Source organism: Balaenoptera ricei, chromosome 4 (assembly GCF_028023285.1).
Source record: "Balaenoptera ricei isolate mBalRic1 chromosome 4, mBalRic1.hap2, whole genome shotgun sequence".
Classification (NCBI taxonomy): domain Eukaryota; kingdom Metazoa; phylum Chordata; class Mammalia; order Artiodactyla; family Balaenopteridae; genus Balaenoptera; species Balaenoptera ricei.
This window is the reverse complement of record NC_082642.1, coordinates 72593443-72613816: the sequence shown is the minus strand read 5'-3', so window position 1 is coordinate 72613816 and position 20374 is coordinate 72593443. Positions and strand designations below refer to the sequence as shown.

The window sequence follows — 20374 nt, the reverse complement described above, 5'->3', positions numbered from 1 at the left end:
TATATACCTTTAAGATGTATCATTCAGTAAGAAAATAACAAGCCATTATCGGTAGTCTAATTATATAATTGCACTATTTATGGTCACTGTGAAATGTATTTTATGGAGTTAAAAATCAGCATATAGGATTTGATAGTATATTTATCACATTTGGGGAAAAAAACAGAATATTTCAGTCCTCTATTTAAAAAGATGTCTAATCAATTCACAAGAAATCTATAAAAATAACCTTTAAACATATGAATAAAGGCTCACTTTACTCATGAGAAACGAGAAATGCAAATTAAAACTACACTAAGATGCCACCTCTCACCTGTCAGATTGGTAGAAATTAAAAAGAATAGCAACACTCTTTTGCAGGGCTGTGGGGACATAGGCGCTCTCCCATAATGCTGGTGCGAAAGAAGATTGACACAACCCTTTGGGGATGAAATTCAGCAATATCTAAAGCAATTACACCTGTGTTTACATATTGACCCAGTGATCCCACTTCCAGGAATTTTTCCTGAAGATATATCTCCAATAATATGAAAATACGTATACACAAGATTGTTTTCACTGTCATTGAAAAATATTGAAAACATCCTAAATGCCATCCATAAGATAGTTGTTGAATAAACTATGGAACATCCACACAATGGACATTCTTTTATTTAAAAGGAATGAGGAAGATGTTTACGAACTAATAGAGAGGGATTTTCAGGATATTGTTAAGCACAGCACTATGTCAGGCAGATGTTTGCAGTTTAAAGCTTTCGTAAAATGTTTTTGTTATGATTACTTTCCCCATTCTTAGTAAATACTCTTTTTTAAAACTAGTTTTGTCTTCATAATGATGTTTTCTTTTTCTTAAACAAAAAAAAGTCTCCTGATTTCTATAAGCTTCTGGTTATACAAAACCAGCGTTCTCTTCAGACTTGCGGACTATGGTGTGTAAGTAAAACATGTATTGTCTTTTATTTGATTTTTCTGATCGGTTTTTCACCAAAATTACTCCAAAGCATTTTTCTAAAACAGCAGTTCTCAAACTTACCTGAGCATCACAATCAGCTGTGGACCTTTAGGAAAACTGAGATTCCTGAGCAACACATACGTTTAGGTTCTGCTCAGGAACCTGTATTGTCCGAAAGCCCTGGAGCGGATCCTGAGACTCACTTGGGTTTGGGAACCTCCACTAACATGTTTACAAAATAAGAAAGAATAAAATTATTTTTGCTCTGTATTTTTCTATCTAGTAGTTTGTGGTAATAATCAATAATTTTTAAATCAGAGCTTAACTAATTGGCCAAAAGTGTCTCATCCTGAAATTGGGCGATTTTAAAAACAAAATAAATGGTAGTGAAGAATTCTGCTTGTTTCATGAAGCAGTTTAGTAGAATGATACTTGGACTAAAAGCCAGTCCCCAGGAATTGATTCCTGCCTCTGATACGTCCCTGGCCTGTGAGTTGGCAAGGCGGTTAATGTCAGTATCTGGTTTCTATTTTGTAAAATGTGTACAGTTTGGTCTTTTTCACATAGCGCTGAGGATCAATGAAGATACATGATATAAAGTGTTCTTATACACTAGTAAGTATTATAATTCTGAATATAGTTCTCATTATGTTTGAAAGCCTGTGTATTTATTATATTTTTTAAAAGCTTAATTGTATATTTAGACTGTACTATTTTGATATATTAACATCTATCATCTATCTATCATGTATCTATCTCTTTCCATTCATTCATCTATTCCACCACCTTCCCTGTGAATTAAAACAAAACATGAACTTTGGTTACTTGGGAATACCATGTTTGCCTATATTAATGCCAGTGTCAGCATCAGGCGACTCACAGAGGATTTGAGGTGGAGTCATATACTGAACATCTAAGGCAATATAGGAATAACTCTCCTGGTGATGAACAGGAGTTCCAGACTTCTTTAAAAGACAGATGAATGATTATGTTCCATATGAGCTAATATAAACATTTACATCTGTTAAACATATATCTTTCATAAATTCTGGCAGAACCAAATACAATTCACAAACAGTTATTATATAATTGCCTTATTTTCTGATGCATATTGCATACCATTATTTCAGAAAACATACCAAGTAAAATCATATTTATCTTAGATAAATGAATCCTGTATATTTTCAATAAAGTGAGAGAAGTCACCACAATAACTTAAAAACCACATATGGCTGAGAAAAATGCCAAAGGGGGGGAAAATTAATTTTGATTTTGGTGGTATGTTTCCTGAGCTGGAACAGAACCCTGAATTGCTGGTGGCATTCACACCTCTTCATTACTGCCGTTAGCAATTCTTTATCTACTTCTGCAGCCTATAAAAGCTTAGTGTATCAGAGAGATGCCAAATTCATATATAACTCCTGAGACAGTGTTATGAAAATGATTCATTAATAAGCAATATTCAGATCTCTGTGATGAACTGTGGAGTCCAAATCAATTCACAGAGGACATTTCTCAATCATTTTTTCTTTTCACATTCTCTTATTTTGAATACATTCAAAGTAAAATCATGGCTACTGTAATTCTAGAGCAACTTTCAAGCTGAGAACATTGTGTTAACTTACTTATCATACAATCATACTCTATATTCTGGTCCTTAGACAGGTGGCTTTCACATCTTTTTGATTGAAAGCAACTGTAAGAAATATATTTCATGTCCTGACGTGGCACACTCACCACCCTCCCTTGCAGCGAACACATACAGTTAAGAAACAAAATTTTTGAAATAACACATTTACTTATTATTACCATTTTTACTTGTTCTATTTTCTTCTATTCTGTGTCTTTGTAAAATACTGGTCACTCAATTAAATTGATTTAATGTTCCACCCATGTGCAGCTGAAAAAAAAACTGCCTTATTGGTACTGTCCAAAACTACTTGGAGTTCTGAGCTTGGCAACAGCATACTAAAATTGGAACAAGTGGAGATTAGCATGGCACCTGGGCAAGGATGACACACACATTTGTAAAGAATTTCATATTTTTAAAAAAGTCACTTGGGGAGTTGTCCAATCATGGATGAATGGACAAGCAAAATGTAATATATACAAACAATGGAATATTATTTAGCCTTTAACAGGAAGGAAATGCTGACACGTGCTAAGACATGAAGGAATGTTGGAAACATTATGCTAAGTGGAATAAGCCAGTCACAAAAGAACAAATACTTTTTGATTCCACCTGTATAAGATAACTAGAGTAATCAAATTCATAGAGACAAAAAATAGAATAATAGTTGCCAGGGCCTGGAGGAAGGACGAATGAAGAGGTATTATTTCATGGGTATAGAGTTTCAGTTTTGCAAGATGAATAGAGTTCTGGAGATGGATGGTGGAATGGTTGCATGAAAATGTGACTGTACCTAATGCCACTGAACTTTACACTTAAAAATGGTTCAAATGGTAAGTTTTATGTTATGTATATTTTACCACAATTACAAAAACATCACTGGACAACACAAATTTCATTGATATATTTCAGATTTATTGAATCAGAGGTTGGGATCCTGAATCTGGGAATTTTTAAGAGCTATCCAGGTGAATTTGATGCAAAGTGGTTTGGAAATCACTGCTTTAGAATATAACTATGACTTTCCCTCCTAACACCCACATTCTTTTGCCATTTCTCTGAGAGAAACAAAAAGTGTGTGGTGAGACCCTGCAGATCCTAACTTTACTCCTGATCAGGATTATTTTTTAAAAAGATTAAAATTTACCCTCCCAAAGACCTCACCTCCAAATAGTATTAGGATTGGTCATTAGGATTTAACATATGAACTTTGGGAAGACACAATCATTCAGAACATAGCAGCTATCTTTTTTTGTGTGTTTTATATACCAAGTCCTGTACATACATTAATTTATCTAACATGGCAGTGTTCCATTTAGGATTTATATTTTTATTTTATTGATGAGGCAATAGAAGCTCAGAGAAGTTAATACCTTGCCCAATGTCTGAAAGCCCATACCTGGTGGAAACTACGTCTATCTGGCCCCCAAACTTTTAGTATTTTCAACACTATCCTCCTTCTCTGCCAATTGTATTCCATTCTTCCACAGCACAGTGGAGGAGACCTCATTATTGTCATTTTAAAAATAAGAAAAGAACCTCAGGGAGATGACTTTATGAAGGTCACCCAGGAAGCCTTCCACGTTTTGATTTGATTTTCACCCATAAAATAGAGCTATTTTACCTCTGAGAAATATATTGAAGAAACCAAATAAAATTGAATGTCATAAAAATAACCCGAGAAGAGTAAAATCTTGATTAATACGAAAGTGCCAGGCAGCTACGGTTAATTGAAGGTTAACTAGAGGCTTCTTTTTGTTTTAACCTTTAATGTTGAAAATCCTTTCAGAATAGATTTAGCCACATCCTGGTTTATGTAAGTTTAGTGTAATGAACACAGTTAAATCTTTCTTTGAGTGTTTTCTCTTTTTTTTTAACTTCTGTATATCCTTGTAGATGTGGATCATACAGGAAATTGATCTGAATTTTTATGGAGGCCAGGAAAAAATGTAAAAGTGGCTCTTTAGACCAAGTCTTTCAAAGGACCTCATATGGTCTCTTGCTTTAAAATAAAGCACCAAAACAGTTCCAGGTCTAGTTCATTTTTTTGTTTTTGCTGTTTGTCTGTTTTGTTTTGTTTTTTCCTTTGGAAGGTGTTTTTTGGGGTTTTTTTGTTTGTTTTTTCTTTTTTGTGAGACTGATTCAAGGAGGTTGGTCTGTGGAAGACAATTATACAATTGAATAGTACTTTAAGCTCCTCTCCCTCCAAATGGAATTTTAGGCTGAAGAACTATTACCATTTTTTCTGCTTATACAGGATATTCCCTTATATTGAGGAAAAAATGTATTTACAATTCTATAGATTGTTCAGAGATAATAAAAATCTGAACTTTTTCATTTATTAGGAAAAATATAAAGGTGTGGTTTTCTCACAGAAGCCAGTGAAGTCCCACTCTGAACAGTTGACCTCAATCTCCCTTTGCCTAGACTGACACCCATCATCCTTCCCTGTATGCATTATCCAGCGCCTTTACTATTTTCATTGAAATACATTTATTGAAACAGAGGGATGAATAATTTGACCTGGGAAAGAGTGAAGACAGAATCAAAGAGACACACACCAGAAATGGCTACTACAAGTGCTTTGGGTGTCTTCATTGGCTGGTCAACACTATAGAATTTAAAGATTAGCAAAATAAATTTAGAAATAGATTTTATTGTGTAAATTAGTGATTTTCAAAATAGAGACTAAAATATTTTTAAAAAATTAATAGAAAATTGGGGCCTTTTTAGGAGTTAATCTGTGGCAAGTATTTCTGGTTACAAAAAAACATTTAATTTATACACTTTTATTCTTATAAAAGATGCTAGTAGAGGAAAATAAAATACCAAACATCAATAAATGTTATATTAGCAAATATAAAAAAATAAAATTAAAAATATAAAATATTTTAGAAACATTTACTCTGTCATAAGACTATAGTTTAAAAGTCTAACCAAACATTTCCCTTTAAGAAGGGCCCCCTACGTTTGATTACTACAGAGGCCTCTGTCTAAACACTAGTTTGGAAGACTACTGTTGACCCAAGTCTGACGAGGTAGTCAGCTGAATCCTACTGCTATAATATTGCGTCGTCCAGTGAATCTTTCATGCTAGGTATAGTCTTAGCACCCTAAAGGAAAAACATAAAGCCGAGGAGTGGTAGAGTTTATAGGACAGTTTTGTGTATGCTGGCTACTAAATGACTATATTTACAGAAGAATTTCATTTTTAATTACTTAGAAAGTTTGCTTTCTTTACTTAGAAAGATGCCATGAAAGCAGTATATAACCTTCTCCTGCTTACAACTATTGGCTATTGATTTCTACCCTAAGAAGCGTAAATATTTGTATATCCAGATTGGTTTAGGTCAGTTTATAACAAGATATATCAAAATAAAGCTTGAGTGAGATTCCTAAGGATATTCAGCCAGTGCATAGACTAAAAGATCAATAACATCCTTTCCACTTTAAAGACACAGAACTCTTCCTATGAGCCTACATTCGGAACATTCCTAGAAAAGGAATCGGTTCTCTGGAACATTTTGGTGATTAGAAATGACTTTGCCAAGAAGAATTTGCTCACACCTGTGTTCTTGGATTGATGGTTCTTTTATAGAAGTTGTTTTGCTATAACACAAGTAGACCTTAAATGAGAATATAGAAAGCGTGATGATAACACAGTCCCAGCATTTTATATGGAAGGGATTGTAAGTAGAGAGTACACCTGAAGGGGCAGTGATTGAGTCTGGTTACCAGAAAAGAAGCTGAAAGCTGTCCCAGTCAGTGTGAAAAGTAACCTGAAGTTCTCATGCATATGATCTTCTTAAAGAAGAAGTAGGACCACCCTCTTTTCCCCTCTACATAGCCCTCTCAGCCTTCCTGTTGCAATTCAGAATCTCTGCTTTCAGGCTGAGCTTAATGTTTACCTGAGTCTTGCATTACAAGATTTAAAAATTGTGGGGGAAATGCCAAATGACCTAGCAGAGAGATCCACAACAAGACACATAATTCAAACAGGTTTGACAGACATAGGATTCATATTTCTAGTATATTGCCTGGAAAGTCAATTGCCTTTCATGTCTAGTTGCAAAGAGTTAACAAATCTATGTAAAACCCAAAACTTACATTTTCAGCAGAAAATCTGGCTCCATGTTTGTGAGAGTTATTTATGTTATTAAGAGGGCTAAATGTCACTTATACATATCACCACATTTGTGGAGATGGATACCAGATATCTTAATCTTCAAAGCTGTTATATATTGTGGCTGGAGACATATTCTATCAAACTATCCCTTTTTCTAACACTTGCCAAGGTGATGACAGAGAGAGAGTTGCCTAACCTGATGAAATTTCATTTCCCAAATTCTTCTATCTCATCTAAGTTAGTTTGAGTCAGCATTTACCTTTCCTGCTTTCTTCCATCTGTTCTCTTTTCACACTTGTCTAATTTATCATTTGATTGATACTCTAGCTATCTACCATATTGTTCAAAAGACAAAGAAAACATTATATCTTTAGAATTTTAATAAAATAAATTTAAGTGATTTTAAACTTAGTGCCTTTCCAAGCCCACAGCCTTACTCTACCTTTACCATGATCCAGTTGCTCCATAGCTACTGGAAAGACAGTAAAATAAAAGGGTAGTACAAGCTTGAGGAGGGGGCTAGGGAAATAGTGAAAGTTTGTTATGCACCTCCCACTGTAATGGCATTAGCTGAAAGCTTACTTTTCCTTGAAGATGTTGAAAGATCCAAACAGCACTCCTTCCTTAACCCTGAGAAAAGCCATATAATATACAAAATAATCATTTTTCTTGAGCTCATTAGAGAGCTGAAGTCACAAGACAATCAAGTAAACTGAATTCTAAATAAGGACAAGCCTCATCCAAAAGAAGCCAAGACATACAAACTTATTCACCTTAGGCAGAGTATGGGACATACACCAAACAAGTGGGTAAAAAGAAATCAGCTAAATTTAACAAATTCTTAATACCAAGTGTGACTCTGCATTTCATTTAAGAATAGCTGGTAGAGTGAGACACAAGGGGAGGTCACACTCACTCACACCCTCTTTTCAACAGACCTCCATCAGGGGCTTACGAAAAAAATGGAGGCAGTGCAAGTGATGAGGTAGAGCCCCGCCAGTGGCACAGGTGTGAAGGCGGTGAACAGCAGCTGCTAATGACCAGGCTAAGGCTGTGCCTACTTCCCTGAAGTGTTCTTTCCTACAAAACAAAAGCCTTAACCTGCTATTGTGGGGAAATAAACTCCTCCCAGGGCATGAGTAGAGATTCATTGCTTCTGAGGTAGGAATAGACGTAAAACCTGTCTGCCTCTGGGAAAGGGGTAGGGGAGCCTATCATACTGAGGACACAACCAGAGATCCATTCTTGCTGAGTTAGAAGTAGAAGCAAAACTCCTTCTCCTTGAACCTAGCATCCTACACTCTTCAAAAAAGAGATCTGCTATTACTGCAGGAAAGGCAGAAAACCTCTGCCTGAGAATACTGAAAAAAGGAGCAGGAATGGAGAAAAAGCCAAACCACAGAGACCCAGGCACACAAACCTGCCTAAAACTGACCAGGAAAGTAAAATGCCCTACTCCCCATGAGAAATCTAGTGGCAGGGACTACCAAAACCTGAGACTAGCATTAGAACACTGAGAAAGATCTTCCAACTTCCCAGGTAACACACTAAATACAAGCTAATGGAAGCCAGACACTGGAAGACCTGAAGCCTGTGCTATACCAGGAACAGCTTTACCAAGCCCAGCTCAGCTATGGAAATCCACTCCCCACACCAAGAGCTTTACTGAAGAAGAGGCAAGTAAAGAGGGGTGGGGGGAGGGGGGCTTTACCATTTACTGGCATATATGCTATTTATCTCAGATTCTATACTTCTTTTTAACAACGTTAATCATTTAGTCAAAAACTATAAGACACACACTGAAACAAGAAAAAATCCATTTCAATAGTTAAAAGCAATTAATAGAACCAGAGGAATGACTCAGATATTTGAACAATCAGATGGGTCTTTAAAATAGTCATGATTAATATGTTAAAGTATATAGTGGGAAAGATAGATCACATACAGGAACAGATAAAAATTATAGCAGAGAGAAAGAATTATTTTTTAAAAGTTGAGTACATGCTAGTAAAAAAAAAGAACCATCAAACATGAAGATTTCCTTCACTGAACTTATCAGAAGACCAGATACTACTGAAAAATATCCAGTGAATGAGAAGATAGGTAAATAAAAATATCCAAAATGAAAGGTAAATAGAAGGAACAGAGAGAGAGGGAAAGAAAGAAAGAGAGAGAGAAAGAAAGAAAGAAAAAAGAAAGAAAGAAAGAAAGAAAGAAAGAAAGAAGAAAGGGGAAGGAAAAACAGGAGGGAGGAAGAAAGAGGAAGGGAAGGAAAGAAGAAAAGAAAAAAAGAGAGAAAGAGAAAAGAGTATCCAACAGCTGTGGTACAATATCAGTTGGCCTAATATGCATGTGTCATGCACCTTCTCCCAAAAGAAGAAGAGAGACAGAGTGTGGTAGAAGACATATTTAAAGAGGTAATGAGAATTTTTCAAGATTAAAGGACGAAAACAAACCACAGATCTAAGAATCAGAGGACACACACACACACACACACACACACACACGCGCACACACGTATATATATATAACAGTCAAACTGCTTAAAACCAAAGAAAAAGAAAATATCTTGAAGGCAGAGGAAAGAGAAACATTACATGCAAAGAAACAAAGATAAGAATATAGCAAAGCAGAAGGCAATGGAGTGACATCTTAAAAGTGTTTAAAGATATAGAAATTGTCAACCCAGAATTGTACACCCAATAAAACTACCTTTCAAAAGTAAAGACAGAACAAGTTTTTTTCTTTTCATACCAACGACTGCAGAGATAATTCTTTGCCAGCAGAACTGTGCTAGAAGAAGCATTAAAGGAAGTTCTTCAGGCAGAAGTTTTGGTTCTACAAAAAACTAGATTTATACAAAGTAAAGAGGAGTACTAAAAATGGTAAAAACGAGCATAAATATAAAACATTTTTATTTTATTCAATTTAGAAGATAGTTGAAGATAATATTTGACAAGGGCCAGGAATACTCAATGGAAAAAGGATAGTCTCTTCAATAAATGGTGTTGAGAAAACTGTATATTCACAAGCAGAATAATGAAATTGACCCCTATCTTAAACCACTCACAAAAATTAGCTTGAAATAGGTTGAAGACTTAAACATGAGACCTGAAACCATAAAACTCCTAGAAGGAAGCACAGGGAAAATGCTTCTCAAGATGCATCTTGGCAAAAATTTTTGATATGACAAAAATCACAAGACACAATAGCAAAAATAAACAAGTGGGACTACATCAAATAGAAAGCTTCTGCACAGCAAAAGAAACAATCAACAAAATAAAAAGGCAAATTAAGAAATGGGAGAAAATATCTGCAAACCATGTACCTGATAAGGGGTTAATATCAAAAGTATATAAGAAACTCATACAACTAAATAGCAAACAGACAAGCGAATAAACAAAACAACAATAATCCAATTACAAAACAGGCAGAAGAACTAAATAGACATTTTTCCAAAGAAGATATACAAATGACCAACAGGTACATGAAGAGATGCTCAACATCACTAATCATCAGGGAAATGCAAATTAAAACCACAATGAGATGGGCTTCTCTGGTGGCACAGTGGTTAAGGATCTGCCAGCCAATGCGGGGTACATGGGTTTGAGCCCTGGTCTGGGAAGATCCCACATGCCATGGAGCAACTGAGCCCGAGAGCCACAACTACTGAGTCTGCGCTCTAGAGCCCGAGAGCCACAACTACTTAGCCCGCATGCTACAACTACTGAAGCCCACACGCCTAGAGCCCATGCCTCTCAACAAGAGAAGCCACCGCAATGAGAAGCCTGCGCACTGCAATAAGGAGTAGCCCCCACTCACCGCAACTAGAGAAAGCCCACATGGAATAATGAAGACACAATGCAGCCAAAAATAAAAAATAAATAAATAAATAAAATTAAAACAACAACAAAAACCCACAATGAGATATCACCTCATATCTCTTAGAATGGCCATTATCAAAAAACAAGAGAGAGAGTGAAAGAGATAACAAGTGTTGCTGAGGATGTGGAGAAAAGGGAACTCCTGTGCACTGTTGGTGGGAATGGAACTATGGAAAACAGTATGAAGGTTCTTCAAAAAATTAAACATAGAACTACCACGTGATCCAGCAGTCCCACTTCTGGGTAAATATCCAGTGGAAATAAAATGAGGATCTTGAAGAGCTGTCTGCACTCCCATGTTCACTGAAGCTTTATTCACAACAGCCAAGACACTAAAACAACTTAAGTGTCCATCACTGGAAGAATGGATAAAGAAGATGTAGTGTATAATATATATACTATATATATAATGGAATATTATTCAGCCATGAGAAAGAAGGAAATCCTGCCATTTGTGATACGGGTGCATGGATGGACCTTGAGGGCATTATGCTAAGTGAATTAAGTCAGACAGAGAAAGACAAATACTGTATGCTATTACTTACATGTGGAATCTAAAAAAAGCTGAGCTCCTAGAAACAGAGAGTAGAATGGTGGTAGCCAGGGGCTGGGGGGTAGGGGTGGAGAATAGGGAGATGTCAGTCAAAGGGTACAAACTTCCAGTTATAAGATGAATAAGTTGTTTTACAGCATAGTGATTATAGTTAATATTATTTTACTATATACTTGAAAGTTGCTAAGAGTAGATCTTAAATGTTCTCACTATAAAAAAGTAATTATGTGAGGTAATAGAGGTGTTAACTAACCCTACTCTGGTAATCATTTCTCAATATAAAAGTGTATTAGGGCTTCCCTGGTGGCGCAGTGGTTGAGAATCTGCCTGCCAATGCAGGGAACACGGGTTCGAGCCCTGGTCTGGGAGGATCCCACATGCCGCGGAGCAACTGGGCCCGTGAGCCACAACTACTGAGCCTGAGCATCTGGAGTCTGTGCTCCGCAACAAGAGAGGCCGCGTGGGCTTCCCTGGTGGCGCAGTGGTTGGGAGTCTGCCTGCCAGTGCAGGGGACACGGGTTCGGGCCCTGGTCTGGGAGGATACCACATGCTGCGGAGCGGATGGGCCCATGAGCCACAATTACTGAGCCTGCCCATCTGGAGCCTGTGCTCCGCAGCGGGAGAGGCTGCAATAGTGAGAGGCCCGCGTACCGCGATGAAGAGTGGCCCCCGCTTGCCACAACTGGAGAAGGCCCTTGCACAGAGGCGAGGATCCAACACAGCCATAAATAAATAAATAAAATTTTAAAAAAAAAAAAAAAAAAAAAAAAAAAAAAAAAAAAAAAAAAAAAAAAAAAAAAAGAGAGGCCGCGATAGTGAGAGGCCCGCGCACCGCGATGAAGAGTGGCCCCCGCTCGCCGCAACTAGAGAAAGCCCTCGCACAGAAACGAAGACCCAACACAGCCAAAAATATAAGTTAATTAATTAATTAATTTTAAAAAACGTGTATCAAATCATCACAATGTACACCTTCAACTTATACAATGTTTTATGTCAATTATATCTCAATAAAGCTGGAAAAAATCAACTACAAAACCGTATGTGTTAACAAACAGTAAATGATATATGAGGTACTGGAAAGAGTGTATAACGTACTCTTTCGAGAACCTTGGCTGTAAAATAAAGGAGAAAGTTAGGTGAACTAGAATGAGAAAATGAATCAATTGTCTTTTTTGGCTTTAGTTAAGGAGAAATTTGAATATGTTGAAGACAGTTGATGAAAATTTTAGTAAGAAGAAATAAAGATGGGAGAGAAAATGTGCTGGGGCTAGTTTTAGTGGGAAGAAATGTGATTCAGACCCATATGGAGGAATTAGTCTAACACTGATGGACAGACACCTCTTCTGTAGAAACAGCAAAAGCAGTAAGCGTGGGTATGAACTCAGATGACTGTAACTGTTTATTGTAAACTTTTATAGGGCTGAGTATTTAGATAGTATCCTGCTGCCTCCTTAAAGTTTTGGTTTTAAATGTTCCATAGCTTTTATAAAGTAAGTTCTGAAGAGCTTAAAGCAAAATGGAGGAGTTGCTGAGTAACAATTGCATAATAATATAATAATAAAAATAATGGCAGGCATTCCATTCTCAGAAGGCAAAGAGGAGGATGTGTACCCTTTATATCATCTGACACCCACTGGAACCAGAAATATAATATTTATCTGACGAATACATTTTTGTAATTAAAAAAATTCTTGAAAAAAATTAATGGACTTATGTACCTTGAGGGTCAACATCATAATGGAAAAAAAAATCTACATTTTATTCTAAGTTTTAAAGTCTGTCTTCCCAGTCAAATAAGATGCTTGTGGCTAAGGTGTGTTAATAAAAATATCCCAGAACTCTACTCTGTAATGTGTATTTTTAATCACTTTCTCCAGATAACTTGATTTCTTTCTCAGATTTTTAAAATGAAGAATGACACATCATTGTTATGACACAATGAGGTAAGATTTCAAAGTGTGAGTGGGTTTTAGGCAGAAGAATACTGCTAACAAATAAAAAAAAATGTAGGTTGGAGTCCCACATACCATTTTAAAAAACAGTCATGTCTATGGCTCTCAATCACTTACTGCTAAAAATAAAATATCACAGGATATAAAGTGTCAAAGAGGCAGTCAAGAGACTTCCTTCAGATTTTTCATTGCATAAAATTAATTGGTTCAATTGAAGTTGGAGGATTGTCTGGGGGTTTCTGATAAATGCTCTTTAAAAACCTTGTAGCAGTAGGTTTTGAAGTGAGAGGGAAATCTATTTATTAGTACAAGCTGTTCCATTGGAGGCATTTATAATTTGGTCAAACTAATTCTGGAAATAAATGTTCCCATCAGAAGTTGCATGCATTGCCAATAAAATAAATGTGAGATAGAACTAGCGCACAGAGAGAGTGTTGCTCTTAGCGGAAATATAAATCTATTTTTTTTTTTTTTTAGGTGAGATCAAAAACTCTAAGTAAATCTATTTTCCTTGTTATGGTGCAGAGTACATATAAGGGTCTCATCCTGGTCTCAGAGTCTCCGTTAAGGGGCACAATCCTTAGTGTCATATTGTTCTTGTGAATAGAGCTTGATAGAGACATGTTGTTTGTTTTCAACTGTTATACGAATGCTGGCCTGTGAAAATTCCAAGACAGATCACAGGGTAAGAAAGAGTTGGGTGAGTCATGCTTCCACCCTCTCACCAATAGTTTAGAGTATATTATACTACAGTATCTAAAATTGAAAACTTTAGAGTTTGCTACCACTACCACAGCGTGAGTTGCTTGGGTTCAGTGGTGATGCAATGGAAAGGGCCTCAGTGCAGGGCTCACCTGGCCCAAGTTTGCACCTTGGCCCTAAAACTTTTGAGTCAAGTTGGCCAAGTTACCTTCCTGGGGCTTAAGATATACTTGCATAAATGGAAATAATGAAAACTGCTTTCATCAAAAATTTGTTGAGTGAATTACCCAAGAAAATGTATGTTAGAGCAATCTGTAAATTTCAAAGAGCTATATAACTTTAAGGAATTTTTATTATTGCTAAGAGTAGCCAATGTCAAAGCTGCTCCAGAAAGCAGGGCCAACAGTGAGTATTTGAAACTCCCTCTTGGTCCTGACTTGGGAAATCTTTTCATCAGTCACAACAGTTATTTATTTAACGGCTTTAGTTCTGTGTCTTTTTAAAAAGTGCTTGACCGATAATATCAAACCTTTTAAAGAGCAGATTTCCTATTTTAATGACTTGCTAGGACTTAATGAACCACAATGACTAAATGTGACTGATCACTGTCATGTTCATATGTTACTGTGCATGTTCATATGTTGCTATGGGTGAGTGTCTAAAAAAAGCTTATTCATGAAGACAAAGAGAATTGCATGTGTTGCTTACAGAGCCTCACACCATGGTGGGAATGGAGCAGGAAGCGCAAACAGCCAGGCTCACTAACTCAGAATGAGAGCTAGGAAATAATAAGGGTGCAGTTGTATTTTGTTTCCTAATAGAAATTGGGCATCTGTAGCCAAATATCGATAATTTTTAAAAACACTTTAAAATTCTTCCCCCACACTTTTCATTTTTCTACTTTTCTAAAGTTACATTCTTTTATATATGACTACTTTTCAAAATGCTTGTCAATGGATGTCACAGGATATAACAGGAAAAAATAAAACAGTGTTTCAGTACCTTTATGTATAAAAACACAGAGACATATTCTCCCACTTCGCCCACCTCCACACACACCCACTGTGGAAAGGATATATGTTGGCTTATGAATGTGTTCTCACTCAAAGATTTCGCTGCAACGAAACAGTTAACTGACTTCAGAGGTATGTTTCAGACTCCCTCTGAGGAAAAATTGTGCTGGTACATCAAATAAGCATTTGGCATTACCGAAGAGCACTGGAAAAGACCCAATGTCATAGTCAGAGTTTGGAGCATGCCCAGATAGTACAGATGAGGGCTCAGAAAAAAGGAGTTCAATTCTGAGCATTCTGTGTTGGAAGAATTGGTTCCATTTCAGAAGCTTTCATTGCGTGGTGACCATGTGTCCACACTACTCTAGGCACTGGGACCTCACTGGAGAATAGGCACAAGTCCCTCCCTGAAAGAAATCACAGAGTCCCTGAGCAGGGATTTCTAATGTCCTGTGGTGTGACAGAGGGACAGAAGACGGATTCATTCTCAGCCTAACCTGAGCGGACTCAACTGAGTTGCCCATTAAATGATGACTAGAGATTGTCCCCAATTACAATGGCTCAACTTAACGATTTTTTGACTTCACTATGGTGTGAAAGCTCTATGTATTCAGTAGAAACTGTAATTCCGATTTTGAATTTTGCTCTTTTGCCTGGCAAGTAATATGCAGTAGATACTCTCTTGTGATGCTGGGCAGGGCAGCAAGTGGCAGCTCCTAGTCAGGAGGGGAAACAACCCATATACCTTTACAGCCATTCTGTACCCAGACAACCAGCTGTTTTTCACTTTCAGTACAGTATTCAATTAATTGCATGAGATAGTCAACACTTTATTATAAAACAGGTTTTGTGTTAGATGACTTTACCCAACTGTGGGCTAATGTGAATATTTTGAGCACATTTAAGGTAGGCTAAGCTAAGTTATGATGTTGGGTAGGTTAGGTGTTTTAAATGAATTTTCGACTAAGGATAGTTTCAACTTGTGATGGGTTTTTCTGAACATAACCCCATCATAAGAGGAGGAAGATCTGTAGATATCAGCCATATCTTGGGAGCACTGATAAAGCAAAAGCATTTAGACTGAGAGACAGCATACACCAAGGCAGTTCAGCATTGCAGGAACACAAAACATGGGATAGAAGGGCAAGCAATGAAGCTTGGAGAAATAAGCAAAAGTCTTTATGAAGGAATTGTTCTCTTTTTAAGGGTCAAGGAGCTTGGGCTTCATTCTGCAGATATAGTTTCATAACCTCTCTTATCATCAACTTGACCTGGAAAGGTTCTCTTTCTTAACATAGATTCCTGCTCCACCTCTTATCCTTTAAACAGCTATCAATTCAGTAGGCCCAGGATGGGTTCTGGAATATATCATTTACAAAGAAAAAAAAAATCCTTTTAAAGGAAAATAGAAAAACATAATATAGAAATAAGTCTGTCAGGAATCACAAAAAAATATAATTAAATTTTGTTTTACTATGTTGATTTAATATTTGATATTATTTAATATTTTTTCATGATAAACCAACAAACTCTTAACAAGTAATAGATGAGAACTTTCCTAATCTATTAAAGGGTATCAATCAAATATATAGTAAAGAGCATGCCTTATATTGAAACGTTAGAAACTTTCCTACTAATGTCAAGGACAAACTGCGGCTCTTGCTGTCACTATTAAGCAACATCTTACTAGAATATTTGACAGAAGGAGGGGGAGGAGCAGGAGGTAGACAAAAGAAATAAGAAAAGGAGAGGTACAGAAAATGTGAATATTCATGAAAACAAGATTATCAACTTAGAAAATCAATAGGCATCTAGAATGAATTATTAGAACTAATTAGAACATTTTCCAGTATTGTTGAATACAAGATGAACGTAAAAATTAATAATGTTTCTATACACTGTTAATAATCATTTAGAAAATGAAACCTTAAAAAGGATTTGACTGACATTAAAGAAACAAACAAACAACAAAAACACTGCAAGATATCTAGAAATAGATCTACCAAAATGTGTAAGACCTTTGGAGAGAGTATTCTGAAACTTTTAAAGGTCATAAAACAGACCTGAATAAATGGAAAATATATAAAATTCATGGATAGAAAAACTCATTATCATAGTGATATTAATTCCCACACACTATTAATTAAATAGAATTAATTGAATTAAAATTCAATTATTTTTTCCAACTATTTATTTATAATACTATGCCTAAGTTGCATGGAAAAAACCATGCATTTCTGTCCCATTTCAGGAAAAGTTTCCAACCAACACTAACTATCTGGTGACAAGTATCTGTAATTGTGACATCTTTGCGTTAAGACTAACAGAAATTCCTAGAGGACATTTTTATGGTACATGACAAAATGGTTTTAAAATTCAAAGAGAAAAGTAAAGCATCTAGAAGAATCAAAAAAGTTTTGAAGAAAAAAATATGAGATGGGGGCTTGCCCAACAATATCAAAACATTATAAAGCTATGATAACAGAAACAGTGTTTTATTGGCATGATAAAATTGAGAAAAGTGTCTAGAAACAGACACATATGGGAACTTGGTATAGGACAGAAAAATTTAGTTGGAGAAAATTTGGGTAATTGCTGGAACAATCGAACATCCATATGCCAAAAAGGAACAAGAACAACAAAAAGAACCTGGACCCGATTTTCACACCTTTTATAAAAGTTAAGTAAAAATGAATCATAGACCTAAATATAAAAGAAAAAATATAAAATTTTTATAAGAAAACACAGTAGAAAATCTTTGCAGCATTTGGGTTAGGCAAAGAGTTCTTGGATACAGCACCAAAAGCATGGTCCATAGAATAAAAAAAGAGAGAGGGAGAGAGAGAGAGAGAGAGGAAGGAAGGAAGGAAGGAAGGAAGAAAGAACGAAAGACCTTATCAAAATGAAAAACTATTGCTCTACAAAAGAACGTGTTAAGCGAATGAGAAGATGAGCCACAGATGGAGGGAAAAAAAAAAAGACCATTTCTGCCCAACTTGGGACTCCTCTAATAGGATTTGTTTGCTCTGGAGCACCATACTGAGTTGGCCAAGACTTTGTCAGATGCATCACAGTCTGAGGCTTTCCCTGCTCAATAATGTTTCCTTCCTTCTTTCCTTTCACAAGTTTCAGATCCATATCATGATCTGAATACCTTCCCTGCCCAATTCTGCTTCCTTCTATCTTCAGAGGTTTACCTACTAATAAACCCCTTGCTCTCTTCACTCTGTCTCATCATCTGCTTTCCAGAGGATATAAACTAACATTGTTCTAAATGCTAGAAGATAAGGGATTAAGGCCATGAGGTTTGGGACCCAAGAATTTCATAAACAATAAATTTGTCAAGTATAAAAGTAATAGAAGCACATTTTATAATATACAAGGTCTAGAAAAATATACCCCAATATACATTTTTTCTAGATTTCTATTGTTTAATCTGCTCAACCTTTTCCCATGTATACTTGCAATAACTAGAGAAATTTAATCCATTACTGGGAAATACTACAACCACCCACACCACCACTACATCTTCCTGTCAAACCACATGGCTGATGGAATAAGTGAATGAATTAATGAAAGCCTGATGCATTTAATACTATTTTTGTTGGTGTTATTGAGAATAGTCAAGAATATATTGAAAGAGAAGATTGATAAATGAGGACTATATATTAAAACATAATATAAAATAAAAATTAAAAGTATTGACATGCCAAAATAAATTATACAGATAAATTAATATGGGAAAAAATGTTTTTAATTTAATTACTTTATTTTTTAATTTTTATTTTTTTATTGAATGATTCTTTAAATTCCATAGTGCTTTACAATTTTAAAAAGAGAAAATATTTTTAAACTCATGATATTGGCAAAATATATAAAAATATAATACTCAGTGTGTTAATATTATAGAAATAAAGGCACTTTTTAAGCATCAATAGTGAAGGGAACATTTTTACAATATTTATTGAGGGCAATTGGCAATATGAAATAAACTCCTTTTTTTATTGAAGTACAGTTGATATACAATTCTGTGCCAATCTCTGCTAGATAGCAAAATGACTCAGTTATACACATATATCCATTTTTTAAATATTCTTTTCCATTATGGTTTATCCCAGGAGACTGGATATAGTTCCCTGTGCTCTACAGTAGGACCTTGTTGTGTATCCTTTCTAAATGTAATAGTTTGCATCTACCAACCCCAAACTCCCAGTCCATCCCTCTACCTCCCCCACTCCCCCTTGGCAACCACAAGTCTGATCTCTATGTCTGTGAATCTGTTTCCATTTTGTAGATAGGTTCATTTGTGCCATATTTTAGATTACACATATAAATGATAATATATGGTATTTGTCTTTCTCTTTCTGACTTACTTTGCTTGGTATGATCATCTCTAGTTGCATCCATGTTGCTGCAAATGGCATTATTTTGTTCTTTTCTATGGCTGAGTAGTATTCCATTGTATATATGTACCAAATCTACTTTATCCATTCCTCTGTCAGTGGACAGTTAGGTTGTTTCCATGTTTTGGCTGTTGTGAATAGTGCTGCTATGAACATTGGGGTGCATCTTTTTTGCATTGGGGTGTATCTTTTTGAATTATAGTTTTGTCCAGGTATATGCCCAGGGGTGGGGTTGCTGGATCATATAGTGATTCTATTTTTAGTTTACTGAGGAACTTCCATACTGTTTTCTATAGTGGCTGCACCACCTTACATTCCCAACAACAGTGTAGGAGGGTTCCCTTTTCTCCACACCCTCTCCAGCATTTGTTATTTGTAGACTTTTTAATATGGCCATTCTGACCAATGTGAGGTGATAGCGCATTGTAGTTTTTGTTTTGTTTTGTTTTGTTGGCCACGCAGCTTGTGGGATCCTAGTTCCCCCACCAGGGACTGAACCCGGGCCCTCAGCAGTGAAAGTGCAGAGTCCTAACCACTGGACCACCAGGGAATTCCCCAAAATAAACTCCTTAATAATGCACATATTATATGGTCTAGGAATTCCGGTTCTAATGCTTAGTCCTGAAGTAATATTCCTAAGATATAAACCAAAATTATTTTTCAGAATGTTTTTTATGACATTTTTTATAATTGCAAAAAAAAAATGGAAACTAACTATGTCACTAAACTTAAGAGTATTGAATGAACAAATTCCGAATTGTATATAATGGGTTATTCCTTTGACACTTAAAAACAATGTCAAAAATTGTGTTTATTGACAAAGAAATAATTTATACAATATTGTTAAGTAAAAATAGATTATAAAATACATGAGGTATACTAACAGGTTCTGAATACTTATTTCAAATAACCTTTATAAGAACAACATTCTGCTCAGAAGTTTAAGTAACATAGTAAATGTCACCAATTAATAAGTGGTAGAGCAGGATTTGGATCCAGAGCTACCTGTTTCAAAGGCATGCACACTTTCAGCTATACCATGATTATGTGATTTTTAAATAATTTTAATAAAAACTTCAATGTTATAAAATGAACAAAGTCAAAAGAGCTTTTAATGAAAGCACAGTATTACATTCCACCTTCCCCCCACTCCAGTCTT

General features: G+C 35.8%; 1 long non-coding RNA gene and 1 other non-coding gene across 2 annotated transcripts in view; one reads left to right on the top strand and one right to left on the bottom strand.

Moving 5' to 3' along the window:
- Nucleotides 1-20374, bottom strand: part of LOC132365315 (uncharacterized) — a 796238-nt gene that overhangs the window by 125983 nt on the left and 649881 nt on the right. The gene's annotated exons all lie outside the window — the stretch shown is intronic.
- On the top strand, nucleotides 2897-2999 carry LOC132365682 (U6 spliceosomal RNA). The gene has a single exon (XR_009503200.1). It is a non-coding gene; the product is annotated as a U6 spliceosomal RNA (small nuclear RNA).